The sequence below is a fragment of the Phyllobates terribilis genome, unplaced genomic scaffold, assembly GCF_046119375.1.
Source record: "Phyllobates terribilis strain yellow unplaced genomic scaffold, ASM4611937v1 Scaffold_8__6_contigs__length_399053987, whole genome shotgun sequence".
Lineage (NCBI taxonomy): Eukaryota > Metazoa > Chordata > Amphibia > Anura > Dendrobatidae > Phyllobates > Phyllobates terribilis.
In genome coordinates this window covers 361,188,763-361,214,712 of record NW_027362768.1, presented here as the reverse complement: position 1 = coordinate 361,214,712, position 25,950 = coordinate 361,188,763, and the positions used below count along the sequence as shown (strand labels likewise).

General features: G+C 42.7%; 1 protein-coding gene across 11 annotated transcripts in view; it reads left to right on the top strand.

Annotated features, from left to right (window-relative positions):
• Positions 1–8,860: 8,860 nt before the first annotated feature.
• Positions 8,861–25,950, top strand: part of FOXP1 (forkhead box P1) — an 809,982-nt gene continuing 792,892 nt past the window's right edge. For 3 of the 11 annotated variants that reach the window (XM_073644750.1, XM_073644745.1, XM_073644746.1), the window contains exons 1-2: positions 8,862–9,490; positions 11,854–11,925. The gene's annotated coding sequence lies outside the window, so the exon portion shown is untranslated. Of the gene's footprint in view, positions 9,491–11,853; positions 11,926–25,950 lie in introns of all 11 variants that reach the window. The other 8 variants (XM_073644747.1, XM_073644748.1, XM_073644753.1 and 5 more) reach the window with 5 other exon arrangements.

Below are 25,950 nucleotides of genomic sequence, written 5' to 3'. Positions count from 1 at the left end.
AGGGAGCTCCCCCTAGTGGTGGCTGCAGACAGAATCTTATCATGTATCTCTGTATACAGAGAGCCCCCCCTAGTGGTGGCTGCAGACAGAATCTTATCATATATCTCTGTATACAGGGAGCTCCCCCTAGTGGTGGCTGCAGACAGAATATTATAATGTATCTCTGTACCCAGGGAGCTCCCCCTAGTGGTGACTGCAGACAGAATCTTATCATGTATCTCTGTATACAGGGAGCTCCCCCTAGTGGTGGCTGCAGACAGAATATTATCATGGATCTCTGTATACAGGGAGCTCCCACTAGTGGTGACTGCAGACAGAATCTTATCATGGATCTCTGTATACAGGGAGCTCCCACTAGTGGTGACTGCAGACAGAATCTTATCTATCTCAATATACAGGGAGCTCCCACTAGTGGTGACTGCAGACAGAATCTTATCATGGATCTCTGTATACAGGGAGCTCCCACTAGTGGTGACTGCAGACAGAATCTTATCATGTATCTCTGTATACAGGGAACTCCCCCTAGTGGTGGCTGCAGACAGAATCTTATCATGTATCTCTGTACCCAGGGAGCTCCCCCTAGTGGTGGCTGCAGACAGAATCTTATCATGTATGTCTGTATACAGGGAACTCCCCCTAGTGGTGGCTGCAGACAGAATCTTATCATGTATCTCTGTATACAGGGAGCTCCCCCTAGTGGTGGCTGCAGACAGAATCTTATCATTTATCTCTGTATCCAGGGAGCCCCCCCCCTAGTGGTGGCTGCAGACAGAATCTTATCATGTATCTCTGTATACAGGTAGCTCCCCCTAGTGGTGGCTTCAGACAGAATTTTATCATGTATCTCTGTATACAGGGAGCTCCCCCTAGTGGTGGCTGCAGACACAATATTATAATGTATCTCTGTATATAGGAAGCTCCCCCTAGTGATGGCTGCAGACAGAATCTTATCATGGATCTCTGTATAAAGGGAGCTCCCCCTAATGATGGTTGCAGACAGAATCTTATTAAGTATCTCTGTATACAGGGAGCTCCCCCTAGTGGTGACTGCAGACAGATCTTATCATGTATCTCTGTATGCAGGGAGCTCCCCCTAGTGGTGGCTGCAGACAGAATGTTATCATATATCTCTGTGTACAGGGAGCTCCCCCTAGTGGTGGCTGCAGACAGAATATTATAATGTATCTCTGTACCCAGGGAGCTCCCCCTAGTGGTGACTGCAGACAGAATCTTATCATATATCTCCGTATACAGGGAGCTCCCCCTAGTGGTGGCTGCAGACAGATTATAATGTATCTCTGTACCCAGGGAGCTCCCCCTAGTGGTGACTGCAGACAGAATCTTATCATGTATCTCTGTATACAGGGAGCTCCCACTAGTGGTGACTGCAGACAGAATCTTATCATGGATCTCTGTATACAGGGAGCTCCCACTAGTGGTGACTGCAGACAGAATCTTATCTATCTCAATATACAGGGAGCTCCCACTAGTGGTGACTGCAGACAGAATCTTATCATGGATCTCTGTATACAGGGAGCTCCCACTAGTGGTGACTGCAGACAGAATCTTATCATGGATCTCTGTATACAGGGAGCTCCCACTAGTGGTGACTGCAGACAGAATCTTATCATGGATCTCTGTATACAGGGAGCTCCCACTAGTGGTGACTGCAGACAGAATCTTATCATGGATCTCTGTATACAGGGCATCTCTACCTTTACGACTAATAGTTTTTCATTGCTTCAATGCATAAAAAATAAAAAAAATGTGGGCAACCTGATTCAAAATCTCCGGTCGTTTGGTGTATGCAGCTCCTATAAACCTGGCACAGTCTGATCCTGTAACTTATTCTTCCATCTGAGCCCTTCTTCTTGTCAACTTACACTGGGTGTGATTTGACCACACAGGATGTGTTTGTAGTCTGCAACCACGGAGACACATGAGTCTGTCTAGGAGCTGTATACATGAAATGGTTGGAGATTTTTTTTTATCAAATTCATTTGCAAAGTTGCTTTATTTTTAAACTTTAGAATATCTAATGATTCAGCGAAGGTTTTGATCCCTTCCTAACGTGACCCCTTGGCAGATATAATTCGACGAGTATTAATCCCCCTGTTACATGTATTTCGGGAGATATTACAGTCGTATTTGTTCAGGTGATCGCTCATCCCCACCTCACATTATCCTTTGTAGCAGAACGAATCAAACACAGACAAGTTTAATGTAATTACACGGTAACATTTCCTAAGGAGGTGTGTGCTGGCTGCTAAGAACGGCATAAATTCACGCGTCTTTCTTTGGCGACATTGTCACTTTCGCCCCGGCTAATTTCCTTGGAGATTATAACTTATAACTGTCCAAGACGGGATATGTTATTATCTGCCAAACTAGCGGACAATCAGGGCCAGAAAATAATAATTAGGGGCTACTCAGACGTTCACAAACTTTTGATAGTTCAAACCTTTAATCAGTGAAAAACAAATATTTATATTCACTGATATCTAGCAGAGTTTTGGAAAATGGTGAAAACGCAAAGGATCTTTTCTTTTTAAATTTTATATTCTGCCGTCCCTCTGTTATTCCTCCTGGAAATGTATGAATAAATGGATAACTAGATGGTACTATTCCCCTTCTCTATAATTTGGTCACCCTACAAAGTCTGATGGGACAGTATCGTGTAAAGGGACGTGGCTCATTGATAAGAGAACTAGTAAAGCTCAGATGTCACTGAGTTCATACATTTCCAGGAGGAATAACAGGGGAACGGCTATGCAGAAATAAATACTCCAGAATTAATATTTTATGAGGAATTCAAGTCTTTAATAAAACATATGTCAGGAGGTCCTCTTTTAAAGGTAGGAAAATAAGTTTTCCAAAATAGCGCCACCCTAGTTGATAGGCAGTGTGTGGTACTGCAGCAGTCACTTGAATTGGGCTGAGCTGAAAACACCTGACACAGTCCATAGACAAGACAGTTTTATTCTCATATAACCCATTTCAGATGTTCTTACATTTTCAGTACCAGGTGGTCTATAGGCACCATATCGTTACTAGAACAGCGGTGACCACTCTAACGCTGCCCCCTATGCAGAGTAATATGGATCTGAACAAGCAGGAGAATTTGCATTTTTCTTTACAAATGTTTGCAGTATGCAATTTACTTTACAAAACCAGAAAAGGAAGAAAAGTAAATTCTAAAACGATCGAATAGTTCCGAGTGTGATTCATCATTCCGTCACTAGATGGCGACACTTCCCTTTCCATCAGGGCAGACAAGAGCTTAGAAAAAAAAAAAAGCTTTAAATATGCTAAAAAGCGACTTCTGCCTGATTACTGATCAAAAAATTAAAATGTCCTCGGCGAGAACACAACGTGACAGTGTTGAAAATGAACAATATGTCAGGCCGCAGTTAAACTCCTCGCTAATGTGCCACCAAATGGACACTCACTTCTGCTGTAGCATCAATGAGCAAGTCATTTGAATGGAGCAAACAGCAAGCTGGATTGATGACATTTTCATTAAGCATTCCCTTAGAAAGTGTTTGCCGAAAAAAAACAACAAAGAAATCAGACAGCCACAAATAACTATAAAAAGGCACAAATAAATAAAAGCCATAGCCCCTTATGGATTGATAAATGTACAAGGCACATTGGGATGTTCATAGAACGCAGAATGAAAATTATATATATATATATATATAGCAAAGCTGAAGGGAAAAAAAAAAGTTGTGGACCCCTTTTACTCAAAAATAGTGGGGGTCCTTGAAGTCAGACCCCAACTGATGTGCAAGAAACTGCAGCATATGAAGCCAGGCTGCAGTTCACCTGGGACACCGGAGTGCAGAAAAACACTCAGGATCTATGGGGGTCCCACAGGTCAGGTCCCCAATAATCAGAAAGTGATGTGAGATAGGAAGACCCCCTTTAAGGCCACTCATGTTGTAAAGGATCTTGAATACGAGGGTCATTGCCTGCTATAGGACCGTATAGTACCCAATAGTGTCCTAACACCTAGTAGGTGTGTTAGTTATTCCTGGAGTGCTCCTTTAAGAGCTGCATCTCTGTTGCATTGCCCCCTTCAAGGCCACGTTCACACGGTCAGTATTTGACATCAATATTTGTAAGCCAAAACCAGGAGCAGAACAATAAGGTCAGTATTTTTTCTCAGGAGTGGGAGCCAAAACCAGGTGAAGAACAATCAGAGAAAAGGTATAATAGAAACAAGTCACCAATTCTGCATTTATCACCAACTCCTGGTTTTGGCTCCCACTCCTGAGAAAAAATACTGACCGAATACTGACCAAATACTGATAGTGGGGCCGTGGCCTTAGAGAAAAAGTCTAATACAAACACGTCACCACTTCTGTATTTATCACCCACTCCTGGTTTTGGCTTACAAATACTGATGTAAAATACTGACCAAATACTGAACTTGGAATTAAACTGCTATTTAATCATTAAGGAGTGTTCACACTGCGTCTTTTTCCAGCATGTGTTTCAAGCAGAGGACACTTCCGGATATTCTCCTTTTTTTCTGGAGTTTTGTAAATCTAAAGAGTCGAGGTTTTTTTTTTAGCTGATTTTGATCATTTTCTGGGCGCTTTTTTTTTATGTTTTTTCCTGACGGCATTTTTATTGAACATTTTTTGGGGGTCTTTGTTCTTTTTCCAGGACATTTTTTTTTTTTCTTTAATCCATGAAATAATCAAAGCAAAAAAGCTGACAAAATACTCCAAAAGACACCATCTATTGGAAAGGATTGAGCTGAAGAACGTTCACGTCATTTCTTTTAACCACTCGGCATCTTTAAAATTCTGAAGCGTCTAAAAGACGTTCAAAAAGCCTGAACATGTGAACAGCGATTGGTTTTCTCGTACAAATTAATAGGGCCGTTCCTATGATCATTTTGAGAGTTTTCGGATGTTTTTTTTTTTTTTTTAGTAGACCGGCTGAAAAAGAATCGGAAAAAGGCACAGTGTGAACGTTCCATTTCTTGGAGACGTAGAACGATACACCGTGGAACGTTTAGCAGAGCTGAGTTTGTTGGATGCAATGGAGTTGAGTTTGTTAAACTGCAAAACTCACTTTGATATCAATCTTTTTCCATAGGGCTGTAGATTAAAGGGCTTATTCCAAAATAACAAGTTATTCCCTAGCCATAGAATAGGATAGGGGATAACTTGCTGATCGCTGGGGGTCCGACCAAAAGGACCTCCACTAGATCCTGAGAACGAGCCTCTGAAATACCCTACCTGAATAACGCAGTGGCCACACATGGCGGACCAGCACTGCCAGAAAAAGCCGCGCGCTGTATTCAGCTGCCTCCAGCAGTTCCATAGAGGGTGAATGGAGCACATGTGGCCTCTGCTCTATTCAGACAGAGCATTTCAGAGCCCTGTTCTCAAGATCGGTGGCGGTCCCAGCGGTCAGGTCCCCAATGATCAGCGAGATTATGCTTTAACTGGCAAAATCATCTTAAGGGCGCAGTCAGACGGACGTATAAATCGGAGCGAGATCGGAACGCAGTGCACGGACTGGCCGGCAGCTCTTCCGACCTGAGCGTAACAGCTGCATATATTTCTATGCAGCTGTCACGATCGGGTCTGGAAATCCGCCGGCCAGTCCGTGCACTGCGTTCCGATCTCGCTCCGATTCATATGTCTGTCTGACTCTTCCCTAAGACTGATGCATAACAGATGTAGCAGAGCTAAGGTTGTATACGGTTTATTGTAGTGTAATAGGTAAAGATTCTGCATCATCTTTACCTGCTAAATGATCATGATGCATCACATCAGATAATGAAGAGACAAAATTGTGAAAGGGAGTAGTGCTCAGCTTGACATGTGGGATAATTTACTCAGCGGCGGTATTCTACTGGACAGTTGCATAGTCTGCACTCGGAGAGTTATAACGGTGCAGCGTGAAAGATGTAGCAAATCTGAGATGATCAAATACGGCCGAGGCAGCTTCGAGAGGCCGCAGCCGTGGCGACTTCGAGAGGCCGCAGCCGTGGTGACTTCGAGAGGCCGCAGCAGAGCCGACTTCGAGAGGCCGCAGCCGAGCCGACATCGAGAGGCCGCGGCCGAGCCGACTTCGAGAGGCCGCAGCCGTGGCGACTTCGAGAGGCCGCAGCCGTGGCGACTTCGAGAGGCCGCAGCCGTGGCGACTTCGAGAGGCCGCAGCCGTGGTGACTTCGAGAGGCCGCGGCAGAGCCGACTTCGAGAGGCCGCGGCCGTGGCGACTTCGAGAGGCCGCGGCCGTGGCGACTTCGAGAGGCCGCGGCCGTGGCGACTTCGAGAGGCCGCGGCCGTGGCGACTTCGAGAGGCCGCGGCCGTGGCGACTTCGAGAGGCCGCGGCGACTTCGAGAGGCCGCGGCCGTGGCGACTTCGAGAGGCCGCGGCCGTGGCGACTTCGAGAGGCCGCGGCAGAGCCGACTTCGAGAGGCCGCGGCAGAGCCGACTTCGAGAGGCCGCGGCAGAGCCGACTTCGAGAGGCCGCGGCCGAGCCGACATCGAGAGGCCGCGGCCGAGCCGACTTCGAGAGGCCGCAGCCGTGGCGACTTCGAGAGGCCGCAGCCGTGGCGACTTCGAGAGGCCGCAGCCGTGGCGACTTCGAGAGTCCGCAGCCGTGGTGACTTCGAGAGGCCGCAGCAGAGCCGACTTCGAGAGGCCGCAGCAGAGCCGACTTCGAGAGGCCGCGGCCGTGGCGACTTCGAGAGGCCGCGGCGACTTCGAGAGGCCGCGGCCGTGGCGACTTCGAGAGGCCGCGGCCGTGGCGACTTCGAGAGGCCGCGGCCGAGCCGACTTCGAGAGGCCGCGGCAGAGCCGACTTCGAGAGGCCGCGGCAGAGCCGACTTCGAGAGGCCGCGGCAGAGCCGACTTCGAGAGGCCGCGGCAGAGCCGAATTCGCCATTTGGCACAACTCATTCCAATACCTGTACTTCTTAGTAAAACTATTGCATCATCTGGATCAATGTTCCCTAACTCCAGTCCTCAAGAGCCACCAACAGATCATATTTTCAGGATTTCGTTACTGTTGCACAAGTGATGGAATTATTACCTGTGTAATACTAAGGAAATCCTGAAAACATGACCTGTTGGTGGCCCTTGAAGACTGGAGTTCGGGCACACTGATCTGGATAGTTGAATGACCACTTTAGCTCTGCTACATCTCTGTACACAACAGCGTGCGACAAGGTGTTATAATTCCCTGGAAGTAATTGGTTTTGTTAATTTAGTATATTTTGGACCTAGAGTGGGAGAAAGCGTAAAATCCACAGAGCTAAAGTCCAGGGGTCCCCACAATGAGAGGGGCTGACAAGGGAATCCCTTGGGTCTTTCGCCTCCTCTACTTGCACAGAGGGCGTGAGGGTTGTTGTCCTGCAAATGAACTTTCACCTTCTGAACTCTGCTCCCTTTTTATTAGTAACTTGAAAGAAAAAGGGGGGGAACAGAGCTAAAATAAAAAGAGAACAGAAGGGACGGGAGGAGGCTGCTCCCCAGTGTCCCTATTACGTCTCCTGTGACCCCCGTCCTCTGCCAGCACGAACCCTCAAGTAAGATTTGTGAGGATTCAAGCTAAAAGCATCACCTCTAATAAGAAGGCGGCATTCACATTCTGGGTTAATGGAATTAGATGGGGGGCACTTACATTATGTGACAAAAAAACTCATAAGTAATGCAAAAATCATGTGATCGGAGGGCAGCCATCATGTGGATTTAATGTTCCCTAGGCAAAAATCTCAGCTGCTGCAGAGCTTCTTAGATGTAGAGACTGTGTAAATCAATTGCACATGACTCTTATAATATTAGCAACTGCACATCCTTGGAATCCGCAATACTACACTAGATTTTACAACAAGAGGTTCTGCAGCAGATTCTTTGGAGATCATAATTATAGGGATCCTAAAAGTATCAGCAAAATAATGCAAAAGTAAAAAGTCCTTGGCAAATATCGGGCAAGAGGTTCTGCAGCAGCAACTTTTAAAGTACCTAGGATATTAATTTAGGGAGAAGTAAAACAATCATTAATAGAATTTGCTATTGTTGTGCTCCAAGATGTTCTGCAGCAACAGAGATCCATAAGGTATCTACTCCTGAAGTTTTTCATGGTTCTCGGCTGCTGCAGAACGTCTTTGTCTAAGCGAATGCAATAAAGAATGCAGAAAATACATAAATGATTAGTGTTTGTAGAGCAAATTACCAACACTTGCAACATTCAGATCTGCTGCAGAACTTCTTAGCTGTCAGTTGAGTCACATAAATGAAAAGTAATAAAGTAATTTGCACAAGCTGAAGAAGTTCTGCAGCAGCAGAGACTCCCTCATTCACAAGCACACATTGATCTAGCAAATTCTGCTGTGAAATAAAATAACTAATGTAAGAAGTTCTGCAGCAGCAGAGACCCCCCACAAACACACACTGATCTAGCAAACTCTGCTGTGAAATAAAATAACTAATGCAAGAAGTTCCGCAGCAGCAGACACCCCCCCCCCCACACACAAACACTAATCTAGCAAAATCTGCTGTGAAATAAAATACCTACGCTAATGCAAGAAGTTCTGCAGCAGCAGAGATAATAGAACCCTCTCCTCCTCCCCCCCCCCACACAGCTACAATGTATCTTGCAAATTTAATAACTTCTAGCAATGCATGTACAGTTCTGCAAAGAATCCTTGGAACCTATAGTAAGAGGTTCTGCAGCAGCTCCGAAGGATCAGCACTGTAACCTTTTGCAAAGCTTGAGAACAAGCCATGTTCCCAGCTCCCCTGCCAGTGTAATGCTGAGCACTCTTCCATACCTCCTATTCCTTCTGCCCAGACCCCCTCCTTCCTCCTCCCCTCTCCTGCCTTTTCCCCCTTTCTCCAGTCTCCTTCTTGTGCCTTTTCCCCCCTTCAATGCTCCCTCTCTCCCTCTTTCTCTCTCTGCTTCTGTGTCTTGTTTACCCAGCAGGTGGATGTGACGTCAGGGACTGAACACTGCAAAAAATAACAACGTCTAAATCCGCCAGTCCAGCGTGGGCACCACTAGCAAAGTGGAAAGAAGGAGAAGGAAAGCGAGGAGGAGGAGGAGGGGGAGCAAGAAAATAGTGCCTGATCCAAGAGCCCCAGATCCCAGAAGAAGAAGGAGGAGGAGGAGGGGGGGAGCAAATAAACAACAAGAGTGCAAAGAAGGGGGTCTGGGAGCAGGAGAAGAGGGACTGCAGCCTGCAAGCGCTGGAGGGAGGCGAGCGCCTGGCTGCGCCTTTGGAGAGCTGGAGAGGGGCCCCCGGTGCGCTCCATCCATCAGAGCGCACAGGACTGAGTGCGTCCTGCAAGCAGAGCAAGCACAAGCCAGAGCCAGCAGCGGAGTAATCTATTGTTATTTATTGTGTGGCTGTTGCATGCTGTACTGGGATCGCATGTGCATTTAAAAGGAAAGAAAATAAATTAACACACACACACTGACACTGAATGACAGGGTGCCTGGAGAGCGCAGCTGCCGGTGCGGGTGAGTGTTGGGCGGCTTTGGCTGCACTTTCCAAGCTGCTCTTCTTGCCCTATTGTCTTATTGCATTTCCTCACTTTCTTCTTTTGCAAGTTTTTTTTTTCTTCCCCTCTTCCCTTCCCTTTGCCCCCCTCCTCCTTATATCCTCTTCTGCTGTCATGCACCAGGCTGAATTTGCTGTACCCAAACTAGTACTACTAAAAAGTAACTTTTTTTTTTTTTTTACTCTTCTGCCTCAACTCTGAACACTCCAAATATTATCATCTCTCCTTGATGAGCCAAAGTTTTCTTAAAATATGTCATAGCTGCAGTGTAAGACTAGACAGGAGAGAATGAGTTTGCCAAGTTTACCACTAAGGACTTGGAGGCAACTCATGAGGAGTCAGTGAGTTGTGCTGGAGGAGTAGAATTGAATGAGGATTTACAGTTACAGGTAGAATGACATCATGTCAAAGTCCAGGAATGGTAATGCTGTTTCACCAGATTGGAAGGAACCCCCTGATGGGCAACTTGTTAAACTTTTTCAAAAGTTTTATGATGTAAATACTTTTATGCCCATAAAAGTATTTACATCGATTTTTTTCTGGCTTACACGGTACCACAATATAATTTTCAAAAGTTTTACTAAATTGGTACCATTGCTACATAGTCACCACAGAACTAATGACATTGTTGCATAATTATGGTCCATGCAGAATAAAGAAGGTGGGATTGAGTTTCCAGGGTTTGGGACACTTGGTAAATTGGGCTCCTTGGCTGCTAGGAATATCAATGGAGAAATTGTAATAAATTTTCCCAAGATTCATTTGACTCCCCAAAGCTTGAGAGTTATCATTGATGGAACAGAGATCTTAGTATTTGGACACTTGTGTCTTTTTCTACATACAGGTATCTACAAGTTGATAGACATTCCTGGAAGTTTTTTATCTATTGGATGTAGAAGTGTAAATATTTCTGTAAATATTTTTAATTTACAGCAAAACAGATTGTTACAGAGATTTTTCATCTGCTAAAAAGTTGTAATAGGAGGTTAACGCAAGTGAAGTTTTTGAGACGTCGCTTTAATAATCCTTGAAGACCCATAGGGACTACTAACCCACTCTTGTCCTCATAGTAGTCCTCCGTAAATGTGGGTAGTAGTGATGTATATGACCCTTTTTAGTGGTAGCAGGAACCCCAGATCCAGCACCTGTATTGCCTTGGATTGCTCCTATTACAGCTCATCAGATTGAATATTATAGTCAGGAACATTTTGTACATTTTGCTTATCCTATATTGTACTTACGGTCAGTGTTTCCTCAGTAAAGGCCCATTTAGAGAGACCATGGGACACAAGCTTAAAATTATCCAATATTGCTTGTCACAAGGCTGAGGAGCAGCTTGGTAAAGTTTCAAGACATCCTGAGCTTCTTATTCGGATACCTTGCCTCTTTACAGTTTTAACTGTCTTGGAAGGAAGTGATTCAGCTCAGTATAGAGATAGTCATATCCAAGCCTCACTCTTCCGTCTCCATCTCCTCCACGTGCATGTCTTCCCATTGCCCTGTTATTTATTCCACTTCATTCCTAATCTCGATTTGTTAATGTTTCTATTGCAAATTTTTATTCAATTTTTATCTCTGTAAAAGCAAAAAATGTTACAAATTGTTTTTTTTGTGTCTGATGGGAAATAAAATTCTCCACCTGTCCTGAGACATTGCATCCATCCTTTCTTTACTAGTGCACGTTAATGTAAGATCTCCCTGAAGGTTGGCTGGCATGCCAAAAGAAATATGCAAAAAAAAAATGGAGAGAAATGTCTGCCGAAAATAACATCTATAGATAAAAATTACTGAGCAAAGTTTATTCCAAATGCCAGTGAAAGTTGACAGCCTTCCCTTCCCTTGTAATTGCTGGTATAATAATTTCCAAGTCTTTTTCTACAAATACCATCTGTAAGATGATTATAAATTATAAACGCTGAGGCTTTGAACCATCTGACATGATGATCTTTTTTTTTTTTTTTTTTTCCCTTGAAATCTAATAAAGAATATTCATTAAAAAAATAAAATACTGTTATTTCAGCCATTAATTATGATTATTACTTTTATTATGGATGACAATAATTACATTGTTCATGTAGATATATTATTGTCAGTTTTCCCCTATGCAAAAATCTAATATACCTAGAAAGTTAGACAGATAACATGTGTCATTGTATTGTTTTTTTGGAGACCTGAACCTTCTTTTTTCCTATCAAGGTGTATAAATTTACACCTATTGTTTTTTTTAACTTCTGTAAACAATGTTGGAAAAGAAACATAAAAGAAAACCAAAACTTTCCATGTAACATAAACTGTTAGTGATATTGTATTTTTTTTTTCCAGGCCCCGGTTGTAAAATGATGGAAGGGAAAATTAAATCATTCATTTAGTTTTTGAAATCAAGACATCAGCCAGGTGTGTATTACAATGTACATACAGACCGATATATCTATATATTTTCTCATAAAAAGTAGAAAAATATACTTCTATGTCTTAATGCATGCCTTACATTTTTTTTTTTTTTTGCAAAAGTAAAAAAAAACTCAGTTCTCCTAAAATGTGTGAGATCCCAAGTAAAGCCACAAAAGAGAAGTATTGTATGTTTAATATATTGCTGTGGAAGCATTCTCTTTTCTCTTCTGTAGTCTCCAGGATTAGTCATTGTCTGAGTGAGAGAGGGAAAAAAATCTCTTTTTTTTTTTTTGTAAAGGGGGGAGAATAAGTAAACAGTCTTCAACAAGTGAACCTTGACAACCTAGATTAAGGAGTGCAGTGGAGATCAAACGAAGCTTCTACTGAGCTGTTGTCAAGTACAGGCTGGCTGCTGGCTCTGGGTTAGCAAGCCTACAAGTTCACTTATGCAGAAATGGACTATTGCAAACGCTGGCCTTTGTGGTGGAAGCAAAAGGTGCAGAATTATCAGCGCAGTTTCATGGAGGCATCAAACGTGGATTTTTCATGTTCCCTTTGAATATGACATTTCTTAAAATTCATGCAAAAAATCCCCTTTAAATTTTATACTCATGCTGTATTATAAATAACTAATTTTTATGGTGGGCAAAAAAAAAGGGGTCCCAAAAATTCTATATATTATTTGTGAATAGTCAATTTTTATTATTTATTTTTTTCTATTTTTATTTTATTTTTTTAGTATTATAGCGCCATTTATTCCATGGCGCTTTACATTTTCTTTTTTATTATTATTAATAATAATGAAAAATAATAACTAAAAAGGGGTCCCAAAAATTCTATGTATTATTTGTGAATAGTCAATTTTTATTATTTTTTTTTCTATTTTTATTTTATTTTTTTATTATTATTATTACTATTAATAATAATGAAAAATAATACTTAAAAAGGGGTCCCAAAATTATATGTATTATTTGTGAATAGTCAATTTTTATTATTTTTTTTCTATTTTTAATTTGTATTATTATTATTAATGAAAAATAATTATTAAAAAGGGGTCCCAAAAATTCTATGCATTATTTATGAATATTCATTTTTTATTATATTTTTATCTATTTTTTTTTTATTATTAATATTACTATTAATAATATAAATAATAATACATATTCGTTTTTTATTATGAATATTTATTACTATTAATAATAAAAAAAAATATTCCTTCAACGTCCACTTTTCTAATGCTCGGGGCTGAGCAATTTTCTTCTTTTGATTTGACAAAGCTGTAAAATAAAATTGCACTCTCGAGAAGTGGACGTGTTATATAGGCTTTAATCAGGAGCCTATGGATGGATGAATATGTAATGATTTCATTTTGGCCTTTAACTATCTCGTTGTTTTTTTTTCTCTTTAATTAGCCATTTTTTTTGGAACACTGATTGTGTTTTTTAACGATATACCATGGTGTAAGAAATAAAAAAATAAAAAAAATTAAATAAATGTATGCCCATCCTGTAACGCTTGTATGACTTATGGATATGCTCTATATGATGGGTAATGGGATACATTTTATTTTTTTTTAAATATGATTGTGATTTTTATTTGCCTCCATAAAACGATAGTGCCGATTAATTATGATTCCAGGTGTCTTTTTTTTCCCGCCCGTCACAATCAGGTAGGTCATTATATTTTTCGGGGGGTGCCGTGAAAGCTGCTACCACTCTATATACTTTAAACTTTTATTGTTTTGCTTAAATGTAGTGGAAATATATTAGGGGCTGTCAGGCGGTGCCATAGATTTTGTTTATGGTATAAGCTACTTTAAGTACTTGCGTTAGAGCAACTCGTTTAACCCCCGTAATGAAGAGCGTTAAGAGTCGAAATGAGGGTACTAAAAAGCCTTTTCTGCCCTTTGCTCCTTTGCAATAATCTTAAATTACGGAGATTTTTACTGTACCTTCAAGGGACTGGTTTTCTAGATCTGGAAGAAGAGAGTTCAGGGATTTAGATGAGACTCAGTACCTGTATAGTGTATAACAAGTATATCGCAAAAAATATATATAAAAAAAACAAAATCTATTTTTTGCTCCCTTGTCAGTGTGACAAACATGCAATAAGCGAGGAGGGACACATATTTTTTTGAAATGCGTTAATGTATAATTCAGTGGACAGTGGTGATAGTCACCGAGCATCGAATATAAAGACAATCAAACTTCTTTCCATCATTCGCGGAAGGTATTTCCTTGCAGATTGGCTGGCTTGTCAGACTCGGCGTGGAAAGCAGACCCATCACATTTCACTAGATCTTCATCTCAGTCACTTGTTTGTCAAGCTGCTTTCCAAAAGAAAAAAAAAAAGTTGTTAAAGCTCAAAAAAAAAAAATCCGACAGATGTTAGTTATTTTTTTTTATTCTTTTTCTCTGTCACGCTGCCCTGAATTTGAAGCAGAATTATGGTATATGATATACATTTATATATATTTTTTTTGCAATGGGTTTAGAAGGTGGAAAAGTTTTTGGTGGAACCTGAAGTAATCCAGATAAAGTGGTGGAAAAGCTGCGTAATTCCAAGAGGACACTTACATTTTTGTTTTCTTGACAGTTCATCTTCCCATTGATTAGGATTTCCGGGTCCATCTAGAAGAACTTTCTTGTATCTCCTGCTTGAAGTTTATGTCTTATGTTCAATGTGGTGATAGGAATGAGGTTCTTGTTCCCAAAGGGGTGATGGATGCAGAATAGGCTGAGTACATTTGCCCAGATTTCTATGCAGATATATTTGGTGGCAAAAAGACAAAGCGAAGGATTGGGGTTGGGTGGCAAGTTATTCTGGGATTGTTTATGGAACTCTTTGAAGACCTCTGGTTATTAAATACATATATTCTGTACGTTGGTTCATGCTCACAGCTGATGGTGGATGTAGACAAATAACTTATTATCATTGTCCAAGCCAACTAGTCTCGAAATACAGTGAAAACCTTTCCAAAAGACCACCTCTTTGGGAAGACAACACTCTTATCCAGGCCAGGTTTTCGGTTCTACCATATATCATACATACTGGACATCTTTGCAAAGACCACCAGCCCCTAGAAGACTACTTTTCAATGTAGATTTGGAGGGTTTGCGTCAGAGACTTTTCTCTACTTGTCCACTACTCCGACAACCTGTTCTGCACCCCTATGCTTTGCCCCCCCCCCCCAGTAAAATGATAGCAGCTATATTCCCCTCCAGTGCCAGCACTGTTCCAGCGGTGTTGGCACTGGCTGTCCCGGGGCTTGCATGATATTGTTATGTTATGCGATCCCTGTGGCCAGTCATCGCTGGTTTCTCTCTCCCCTCCTTGAGACGTAATTGACATGATGAAGTGGGAGCTGTGGCTGCTCTCTCACTTCTCCCTTAGGTCTTGATTTGTTGGAAGGAGAGGAGAGTGAAGCCAGCGCAGACTGGCCTCAGGGATTGCGTGACATAATGTCATGTGAGCCCTGGGAGAGCCCGTGGTGACACCACTGGAATGGCATCGGCACGGGAGGTGAGTATCAGTGTTATTTTACTGGGGGAAAACATTGGGATGCAGAAGGAGTTGTTCCAGTAGTGGACAACCCCTTTAAAGGATTGTTCCCAGAAACCAAATTATAACTTATCTGTAGGATAGGGGATTACTTTATGATTGTGCTGTGTCTGACTGCTTGGACTCCCAGTAATCCTGAAATCGGGGCATTGGAACCCTGAGAACAAAACTCCAATGCTCCGTCTTGAATGAAGTGCAGATGTTCATGCTTGACCTCTGCTCCATTCATTGTGTATAGGAGCATTGCAGTCCCACTGACAATGAATTGAGTGAAGGCCACACATGACCATTTCCACCTCGTTAAAGATGGGGCTGCATAGTCCTGTTTTGAGAACACCAGAGCCATGATCTCCGGATCGCTGGAGGTTTCCAGGGGTCGGATTCCCAGTGATCAACAAGTTACGCCCTATGCAATGGATAACTTTTTTTTTTAAGACAAAGTTAGTCTAATTGTGAAAGCTGCTATACCTGCCACCTAACATGTATTTGCCGTCGTTGATCATCAGTAGATTGTTCTATGGGTATAACCTCCTCTTTGTGATCCTTCTCGGTGTTTGTATGGGAGCAGAATCACCTTTTTGAAGGAATAGTGTTTCTCTGTAGGGATGATTGGATAAGGAGGTTCTTCCCGACCAATGGTCACGAACCTATGGATCTCCAGTACGCGGAGGACTGAAGTTTCGCTACAACTAGACGACCACCAATGTTCTAGAGTAGACATTGCCATACTTTTATAATTGTCTACATTTCAGATTTTGGCAATCTAGTGAAGCTATACTTTTTTGGCCGGATAGGGAAACCTTTTTAATATGGTCTCTGAAGTAGTAAGAGTTAAGTTTACTCATTAGTCATCTCCAAATTTGGGTGGGTTACTGTGCCACCTCAATAGTTGAGGAAGTGTGAAGGAATAATAATCTATCTTCATATTCAGGGGTTTGGCTGCCTGAATGAGATGCCTTTAATTTCTATTTTGGAAAGAGATTTGCTCTTCTTAAAGGGATTGTTCACTACTTGGACAGCCCATTCTTAAAAGTACTATATTCCCCCTTTGGAAAATAAAAACGCCTCATATTCACCTCTTGCATCGGTGCCGCTTCAGCGATGCCAGCACTGGGTGGGTTCCCCCCAGGCTCTCATGACATTATTGTGCCATGTAAGCCCTGCCGCCAATCAGTGGCCGCTAATGACTTGCAGTGGTCACATCTCCCTCTGAAGGAAGTAAGAGCATAGCAGCACAATAGCATCCGATGATTGGCTGCAAGGCTCATATGACATGAAAATGTCATGTGAGCCTCGGGAGACTCGGCGTTGGACCAGTGCTGGTGTAGGGGGTGCACAAAAGATGTTTTAATGGACAATATAGTATTTAAGAAGGGGTTATCCTAGAAGTGGAAAACTCCTTTATGGAGAACATGCCATTTTTTTGACAATGCACCATGGAAAACCTGCAAATTAGCTCTCTCCTGGATGGAAAGAATACTGTCTCAGTACTATCTCAGTAGTGCAACCTAGTGTAAGTCAATGTTTGCAACATGCATGTTTTTTTTCGCAGGGAGCATTGCCAAAAAGCCTTCTTCATACTCCGCTTGTCCTCTTAAGGGCTTGTGCACATGACCATGTCCTGGTTTTCATGGATAGCACTCATACCTATGATATTCAATGGGACTGTGCACATGACCAATTTTAATTTCTTCCTTGGACCAAGCGATCCGCAGAAAAAAATGGATACTTCTGATTTTGATCTTAGTGTTGGATCAAAATCAGCAATGCAAGTCTATGGGTCCATGAAAATCATCGCATCGCACTCGGATGACATCTGAGTGCGCTACTATTTTCACGGACTCACAAGTGGAGAAACTTTTTATTTTTTCCTCTCCATATCCGAGAAAAACTGATGCCTCTCTGATCAGAAGAATAATCGGACCGTTTTTCTCGGATGTGGGAAAAACCCTAATCCTAATCCCCCCCCCCTCCCCAAAGTGAAGCTGTGATTAGAAAGTGGCATGTTTGAATCAAATATTTGTGTTTCATGACTTTTTAAAAAGTTTTTTAAACTTTTTTTTTTAAATAAAAGATCAGATTTTGTAATCTTGCAATTTTCTCACTGGTCACTGGGGTCAGGTAATTTTCCTGATCATGTTGCATGGCTTGTAAAAGGGTCGGATAATGACTTCTCGCTAGGTGGCGCTAGTGGGGATAGTTGTCTTCTCTTTGAAAATAGGGGTTGCCAATAAGACTCCACCTATAGGGTAGCTACATCCATTAGGTGGTAGTATCGAGATGCTTCCATCCAGGCGAGTGCTCATTTACCTATTTGTGACCATGGAACGTTGCCAGTAAGATTCCGTACTCCTTAAGGAGAGTCAATCTCCTTTTAAAGTCACTTCACCACTGAATCAAGAAGATAAGCTGGGATTTCCATCCCCATCTTCTTGACATTCTTCCTCTATGGATTTACGCAGCTTTTAGAACACATGCATTTTAAGGAACCGTGCCCTTAATTTCTATCCAATGTGAGATATTTTGATATCCTCATTATCTTCATTAGATTACAAGATCCAATATGTTCCATACAAGATCTCATTACGGCCCTCACATCCATCATGTCTCCTGCGTTGCCACCATGGTGCGGTGTATTTAATTTGACCTGTCATCAATCTGAAAATTGTCAAGATTCCAACTTTGATGTAACCTTGTTAGCACTTACTACACACATCCCCGGAATATGACAATGCGTAACCGGGTGGAACTATAAAATATACGAGTACAACCCTTCCAAGCAATGGAGCCGAGTAAGGACACATCCTAGATAATTTCTCCTTTTCTTTGGGGAATGTCCCGAAAAAGGAGAAAAATGTCAATTTTTTTTCGTTTGCAAAAGTAGAACAAGCTGCGCTCATTTGTGGTCCGGTTCTTAACTTAGTTCTGCAACTAACTAAACTGTTCGTTGGTCAGGGATTCAATATTATAATGTAGCAAAAAAATGGCGTGTTTTTCTAGAAAATATACTCAATAATAGAGGCACCAAACGATGGCACATGGACTGCCTAGGACTTAATGTGAGCTGCAATACCAGTTATTACCACAGACAAGAGCGGCGCTGTTTCTCAAAATAAAAAGTAGACTTTTTTTTTTTCTTTCTTAAACTCCATATGGAAATATCTCATGGCTTGTATGAATATGAAAACTTAAGACTGTTGGAGGAGAAGACTGCAAAGTGCATTTCCACCTATTGACAGTGTTACTTGCAGGGATTGGAGAAGCTGCTGCTCATGTTTTGTGTCTGCCTGGAATAAATGGCAGCTGCTTTATACAGATTTTATGGCATAAATCTCCTGTGTTATCTGCATTGATCAGACCTCCATGCAGCTACGGGTCATGTGTCCGATGGCTCCTAACCTTACCGGGAAATGGCATTTTTTGGGTCATTGGCATAATTCATGGATAGTGGACTCTGTGAGACGTCAGAATACATTACACTATTCTGTGGTGTACTATGTTTGGGTTATTTTATAGGGTTTTAAGGGGTTTTCTAGGAATATATGAATAGGACTCGAATGTTCTTGGCAGCTAGCTATTAACCCCATTTAGAGTTGATGCAAATCGATTCACAGGACCCGATCCAGCAACTGCATCGATGGTCTGTGGTCACCGGACAGGAGACCTGAGAACCATCTCCTACCGCCTGTCATCCCACGTGTCTGAGACCCAAGCAAGACTGGTTGCTAGGGTCAGACTGCCTGACAACCCCACATATGAGATTATAGCAATTAGGACAGCATGGTTGCTAGGGTCAGACTGCCTGACAACCCCACATATGAGATTATAGCAATTAGGCTAGCATGGTTGCTAGGGTCACACTGCCCGACAACCCCACATATGAGATTATAGCAATTAGGACTGCATGGTTGCTAGGGTCAGACTGCCTGACAACCCCACATATGAGATTATAGCAATTAGGACAGCATGGTTGCTAGGGTCAGACTGCCTGACAACCCCACATATGAGATTATAGCAATTAGGACAGCATGGTTGCTAGGGTCAGACTGCCCGACAACCCCACATATGAGATTATAGCAATTAGGCTAGCATGGTTGCTAGGGTCACACTGCCCGACAACCCCACATATGAGATTATAGCAATTAGGACAGCATGGTTGCAAGGGTCAGACTGCCTGACAACCCCACATATGAGATTATAGCAATTAGGACAGCATGGTTGCTAGGGTCAGACTGCCTGACAACCCCACATATAAGATTATAACAATTAGGCTAGCATGGTTGCTAGGATCACACTGCCTGACAACATCACATATGAGATTATAGCAATTAGGCAGGACACTACAAATATAGTTGCTGTAAATCGATTTGCAAGACCCAGTCCACCAGCCGCGTCGGTGATCTGTGGTCACTGGACTGGAGCCCTGAGATCCACCTCTTGGCATCCTAGCCGTCTGACCCTAAGAACCAGTCTTGCTTGGGTCTCAAAATTGCCTGACAAACCCACAAATATAAGCATGTAACCCTGGCAACCAGTCTGTCTCAGATCTAAGTAATCTAAGCCATCATGGTTGCTATGGACATACTCTCTGACAACCCCACATATTAGATTATAGCAATTAGGCCGGCTATACCTAGTAACCAGTCTGTCTCATAGCTATGTAATTTAAGTCAGACTGGTTGCTAGAGACACGCTGTCTGACAACCCCTTATCTATGAGCTTGTAGCTGTTGAGCAGGATATCCCTAGCAACCAGTATGTCTCAGACCAAAGTGAAATGAGCAGGACTGGTTACTAAGGATAATCTGCCTGACAACTTCACAATCATGATCATGTCACTATGAGGCAGCATATCTCCGAAACAACCAATCTGTCTCATACCAATGTAATCCGTCTGTCTTAGATGCAAAACTTCTGGGTCAACTTGGTTGCTATGCTACCCTACCTGACAACCCCCATATAGAATGATGTGGATATCAGGCAGGAAATCCCTAGCAACCAGTCTGTCTCAATGTTGGATTGGCACTTTATTGATGGAAGGGATGGGGACAACAGCCTGGTATTCGTCACACCATGAAGTGTAGCTTCTGATCTTACTCCTCAGGGTCCACAGGCCCCTTATTCTACTGATTGGGAGGGTCCCTGCTTATGGACCTCTAACTAATGACGTATTCTGACAGTTCAATGACATGGGAAGATGTGTTCAAGATTATCTTTAAGTGTTTTTGCTATGTATACCTCTTTTTCACATGTAAAGCGCCATGGAATAAATGTCGCTAGAATAATAAATAATAATAATAATGTGTTAAAATGAGGCATAAAAAATAAAAGCTTTGATCATAGGATGCCTTCTAAAGGGGTTGTCCAGGATTAGAAAAATAAAGCTACTTTAAAAAAACAAAAACAAACAGCGCCACCCCTTGTCCGCTGGTGATGTCTGGTATTGCAGCATTACCCCATTGACTTTAATATAGCCGAGCTGCAATATCAGGCACAACCCATTGACAGGGGTGGCGCTGTTTTTTTTTTTTTTTTAAATCCTGGATAACCCCTTTTTAAATTCTATATTTATGTTCTAATAATAGGATACGTGGGCTTGACGGCTCGTCCGCAGCGTATTAGTTTCATTGTGTCACTGGAGGCGCTGAAGCCGCTGCTGCCCGTCCTCTGAGCTCATAATTAAAGTGTTGTATTATGCAACATCTGTGCAGAGCGTGGGGTAATCGTGTTATGGCAGGTGTTAGAGAGGAGGAAGGAAGGAAGCGTATCCATGGGACGGCTGAAACATCCTCTGCCTTTACAGAGAAGATACGCGACGTCAGGGGAGGATTGTACATAATGCCGCGGAAAGTCGTCCGTTTAACCCCTGTTATACCAGCGCATGGGGATAAACGCACTATATATTTGTTTGCTGTATAGATTTTTGTTTGGAATCTTTTAGATTTTTTTGTTCCTTCTTAAAGGGGGTTGTCGAGTAGAAATCCTTTCCAGAAACACTGCCGCGACTGTAGACAGGTTGTATGTGTTATTGCAACTCAGTCTCATTCAGTTAGCTGCAAACTGTGCACTGTTTTTTGGTAGAAGGAAGCCTTGTGTTTAGGGTGTGGGTGTCGGGGTTCCCCAGCAGTAATAAAGTTCTACTTGATAGATTTATGCAAATTAGCGGCGCGGCGTCTGCACCTTGCTTCGAGATTCTTGCCTCGTTGGTGCAGAGCAGGGTGCTGTTTGGCTAAATATCCTGTATCAAGTGGGACGACTCGTAATTAAAGGGGTTTTGAGCTAAACTTCTATGTAGATTGATGAATCCTGACAGTGCGCATTATGCTCGCTGTCAGGATTCCCATCAATTGCCAGATAGAGATGACGGTTCGCGTGACCATCAGTATTCAGATCAAAAGAACATTGAGAGAGGCGGATCAGAATCTAGTTGGCATAGACCATCAACCAGTATGCAGATTGTATACCAGACCCCTCTATCTAGCAATTGATGAAAATCCTGACAGTGTGCACAATGCGCAAATTTCTAAAATTTTGCCTCAAGTCCGGTAAACTTCTTTCTTATCAGGTAGCTACATCCATCCATCCAATAGGTGGCATTAGAGAGCCAGCCACTCTCCTCCAAAAGGAGAGCTAATTTGCATATCCTTTCCCAGGGAGCATTGCCAGGTCTCTTAAGTCTTCACAAGGAAAAACAGTACCCTCCCTCCCAAAAAACAAACTTTTTGAACTGAAGGCCACAATCTCTGCCCGCCGGTCTAATTCTCTGTGTTTTATTTTCCCTGCCTGTGTTTTTCTTCTTTTTACGCCGCTGTTAATTATTCCGTTACTATGATTTATCCCTGGGCCCTTTTTTAGTATTCCCCTCTTACTCCTCGCCTCTTTTTTTTTTTTTTTCCAACCGGAGCTGTTTATTCATTAATTAGTAATTCCAGCATATTAACACATCGCTGAAGTTAAGTAGTCACATTTCCCCAGGCGGCCGAGAAAACTCGCTGCAACTTTATGCGACTGGACAAGTTCTGCCATTTACTTGGGCTGGAGGAAGCTCGGGATGCCAGAGTATATTAGCGCAGATTAAAGGACAGGCTCGTTTGTTAGCGGGAATGTGTGAAAGAAAATCAGCCGCGTTTAATCTGGACGCGCCGTAATCAAAATGCAGAAGTAAACATTATTTTCATCTTCTGCGAGGGAAGAAATTGTACTGACAACAATGAAAATATGAGAAGATCAGACCTTAAGGGTCCCCCCCGCCTTCAGCCGGCAGCAAATTGTCAGCTTTGATGCCGTGCCGTTTATTGCGGGGAACTTTTCAGTTTGCCTCAATAGCTAATTGAATGGTTATTCAAAGGAATCCCTTTTAATTCGGCATCCAAAAGTTCGGGACTTGTTTTTCAATGTAAAATCGGAGGGTATAAGTATTTGTGAACGTGATCAAGGCTCCGCTCTTGAAATATAGTAGTATTTTTCATAAACTTTTGATCCTTTATGGCATTATCAGAGTTGTCTCCTAAGAAAGGAGCTGCATGATCAATTGATCGCTAGGGGTCCGGTACATAGGATTTTGCTGGGGAAGCCATGGCTAGCTGGACATTTCCCTCATAAAAATCGTTACAGTGAAAATGTACAATTACATGGTGGCCGCTGTGGAACATAGAAGGAGGTTCCAAGCAATGGATCTCCTTTAAGACCCTCATAAAGGGGGTTAACCCTTATAAAGGAACCTGATTAGAGAATTAAAGAACAGAAAACCAGTTATTCCCTTTTCCGGGGTCAAGTGTCCCAGATTTCTTGGGAATCCTGTGCCAAAAGGGGGCAGGGTTTATGGTGGATTTGGGGATGTTACCTGGAGGGATGGGGTGGGGTGGGGTCGGGATCAGGGATTATAGGTCTCATTTACAAACCTCCATTTACGTTTTTGCTATGGAGCACTTTTTTTCTCTTTTTATGGCAGTAAAGTAAAGCACGCAGGGGTAGTAATTGCAACATGAACCCTGCTAAAAAGAGAACCATGTGGCCAAATGCATTAAAGGGGTTGTCCACTATTTGGACAACCCCTTCTTGAGCTAAATGTTTGGCACCGATAAAATAGAAAAGCTTATACACACCTCCCGTGCTGGCACCTTTCCAGAGTTGTCGGCACTCACGGTTTCGGGGCCCTTGTGATGGGGCGCCTGGCTCACGTGTCACAACAATCAGCTTCGGCGTCACTGTCCTCACCTTCTGTCGAATTGAACATGAAGAGGAAGTTCGGACTGCAGCTGATCTGTGACTTCTTCAAGTTCAATTCGTCCAAAGGTGGGGACATTGACGCCGGCGCTGATGTGACACGTGATCCAGGTACCCAAACAACCACATGAGAGCCCCGGGACTGTGAGTGCCGCCACCGCTGGAAGGGCGTTGGCACAGGAGATGAGTATAAGCTTTTTTATTTTATCGAGGCCAAGCGTGGAGTATGACAAGGAGTTGTCCAAGTAGTGGACAACTTCTTTAAAGGAATGTTAGCTGAAGCCACCGATTTTTGGCCGGACCTGCCAACCATCTAATGTGCACCACTGGCAGACACAGACAGAAGAGGGCCTTTGTGCAAGAACAGTATATGACGCTTTGCAGTCCAATAGCTCATCCTGATGCACAATTTCACCTGCTTTGGAGATGGTAGCGGAGCCCCTTACCTCTTGGTCCCTTGGTTGCACCAATGGTATGTCCACCCCCGATATGTACATGGGTGTCCTAGATGTTGGGGAAATGAAGGTTTGATCATGGTGGATTTCTGCTCTTTGCTCTTGAAGGAAAAAAGTAGCCAGACTTGTCTCCTGTTTGGTAGAGGGCACATGCAAACTTTTGCTTTGCAAACCAAGTGCTTCAAGCCAACCTTCTGTTGAAGCATTGCCTCACTATACACCTTCATCTTCTTAGTACAGAGCCATGAGAACTCATAAGACTTTTTTTAATGGCCCATTGTATTATGGGTCCTATTGTCTACTCTGAATTAGACTGTTGTGTTTCTTCATTGCCTCTAAACCTTCACATTCACTTCTAAAGGGGACCTGTCACTTGCTGTAAATATGTAGTTTGTTACCCGATTAAAATGCTGCTGCTCTCCTGAATCCGGTGTGATTTTTCTTTTCTTCCTGCGCCTCTCCGTTCCTGAGATATGGCCTCTTCTTCCCTGCATATAAATCTAGTCTTTTTAACAAATGGGCATGGTCTTCTTAAATACCACACCCACTTGGCTAAGAAGACTAGATTTATACACAGAGAAGAAGGGACCATATCTCAGGAACGAAGAGGAGCAGGAACAAAAGAAAAACATCGCCGGATTCAGGAGAACAGCGATATTTACATCAGGCAAAAAAATTACATATTTTTGACAAGTGACAGGTCCCCTTTAAAACCCTCCATCCACTTGTATCCTGTGTAACTGACACCATGATAACTTTATGGCAAAGGGTTCCTTGAATATTCAAGGTATTTCCTTCGGATTCAGTCTTGCACTATGAGTATCATTGATGCGAGGTCATTAAAATTTTTAAGCGTACAATCAATTTCTGTTCTCGCCGTGTCTTGCACTTTACAATTTTTTCTTGTTTTTTTTTTTCTTTTTCTGTTTTTTTTTTTTGCTTGCTGCTTCACTCGAGGGTTGTGTGACCATAATTTCAAGTACATTACGCCTAATGCCCTGAATAGTGATGTTAAACTTCACGCAACCACGTTTGATGTTCTCTCCGACAGGAAAACCAGAGAGTGGAACAAAAAGCTGCTACGTCCCACCACCCTCTCGATTTGGCCGTAGTCTCTGCTTAGAAGAAGCTTTCCAGTCTTCTTTTTTTTTTTTTTTTTGCCTTGGGCAGTAAAGTTTATTCTGTAACTGTCTGGGATCCAAGTGACTAGACACAGTTGGGGGGGAGGGGAGAGGGTATTTATATTCTTGCACCTACAGCTTTATTCAATGAGTTTAATATAAAGCAGTGACTAAGAGTCAACACGGAGTTAATACCTGTAAAACAAGTTCTCCTGCCAGATGCATTGACTGCAATAAGTGTTCAGTGCTTTCCCGACAGCTGCCATCTTTAATCAAGGATAGCCCGTTCCCATGTGCCCTATTAGGGTGCAGCTCAGCCGAAGATCCCATCTTTTTTTTTTATAAGGGAACCCTAGCGTTCAGCTGACAGGATGTGACATTGTTGGCACGTATATCCATTAGCTATCATCTGTACAGCAAGTGTTCAATTTCCCAACAGCTCCTCCGCAGGCGAAATGAGGCATTTGTCACGGGTGTATCAAGTATGACAGACAGTCGCTCTGGATCCGGCTGTAGAAGGTCACTACGCTTGGCATTGCAGACGCCTTCTTGATCCTCTCATCTTTGTAGTGCAGTGATATCCTACTCCCTTTAGGACCCAGCAGTGACCTCCACCTCCTGCTGCTAATTGACACACCCTTGCTTGGTAGTTAAAAACTCTGTGTC